Source organism: Trachymyrmex cornetzi, unplaced genomic scaffold, assembly GCF_001594075.2.
Source record: "Trachymyrmex cornetzi isolate Tcor2-1 unplaced genomic scaffold, Tcor1.1 scaffold378, whole genome shotgun sequence".
Classification (NCBI taxonomy): Eukaryota; Metazoa; Arthropoda; class Insecta; order Hymenoptera; family Formicidae; genus Trachymyrmex; species Trachymyrmex cornetzi.
Window position 1 is genome coordinate 45,105 of NW_017298512.1, and position 1,329 is coordinate 46,433.

Genomic DNA, 1,329 nt, shown 5'->3' on the forward strand with positions numbered 1-1,329 from the left:
TTCTCTATTTTCCTTTTCCCTTTTTAAATCTAGTAACGAATAATAAGTAAAAATGATCTAATACCTAAAAACCGGAAAAGGTTCTTTTGTCTCTTAATCACCTCCCTACTAACGCTTTTCTTTTTTCGACGTAAGTTTTCCCTGAATGACGTCGCGTATAAGCTCCTCCCCTCTATGATGCACTTTCGGGATGACGTTCGCGCTTGGCGAGGCAATTAAACGCTATTCACAATTGTGAGCATCGACGCGGAAGTTAAGCTTGTATGCGTCGCACCGCGACGAGGTCAGCTCTTTGTTCGTCGCGGTGCTCTTTGCTAACGGGACCGCGCGGATGTAAGCTTACCCCCGCCGCGAGGGGGCCCCACCGTCGCGAGGGTCAGCTTATTTCCCCCCTCCAATCCTTAAATTTCGTTGCTTTCTCGTGATTATTAAGCGTCGTTTTTCTTTTTATTTTTGAAGTTATGAACGGGAAATCGAATTGATCGTTTCGCAAAATGGACGTACGCTGGAAACATCCCTGGACTTCGATCGTGTGCGGGCCGATCGGTTGCGGGAAAACGATTTTCGTAAAGAGTTTTCTCCGACATTTACCACTCATGTCCGACGTGAATTTTAAGAGAGTTTTATTTTATTACGCGGAGTGGCAAGAAGCCTATCGTCAGTTACAATTCGACTCTCGTGTAAAAGTGGACGAAGAACAGAGCAGGGGAAGCGACAGCGGTAAAGCGGCGATAAAGAAGAATATAATTGAATTTCGCGAGGGTTTACCTCGTCCGGAAGATTACTCGAACGATCCGTTTTCTCCAAAATTGGTGATAATCGATGATCTTATGAGAGAATCGTCGTCGAGCGACGCAATCGTTGATCTTTTTACTAAAGGCAGTCATCACAAGAATCTCAGCGTTATTCTTATCTTGCAGAATCTCTTCCATCAGGGCCGTAGACAGCGTGATATATCTCTCAATGCGAATTACATCGTAGTTTTCAAAAATCCACGTGATCGCGCTCAAATTCGTCATTTAGCGCGTCAAGTATATCCCGACGATCAGAAATTTCTAGAAGAGGCATACTACGACGCTACGTCGAGGCCTCACGGCTATTTGCTGCTCGATCTGAAACAATCAACTCCGGACGAGTATCGATTTCGAGCGTGTATTTTTCTCGAAGATACGACTCATTACGTCTACGCGTAGATCATTTTCGAACGGATTCGTATAAAAGACGAGCACGTGTGATAGTACCAGTCAGTCGTACGTTTTTTCTCGCGATGAAGACGAGTGACGAGAAATCGCACAGTGCGACGAAAATCGCCACACATTCGATCGGTAA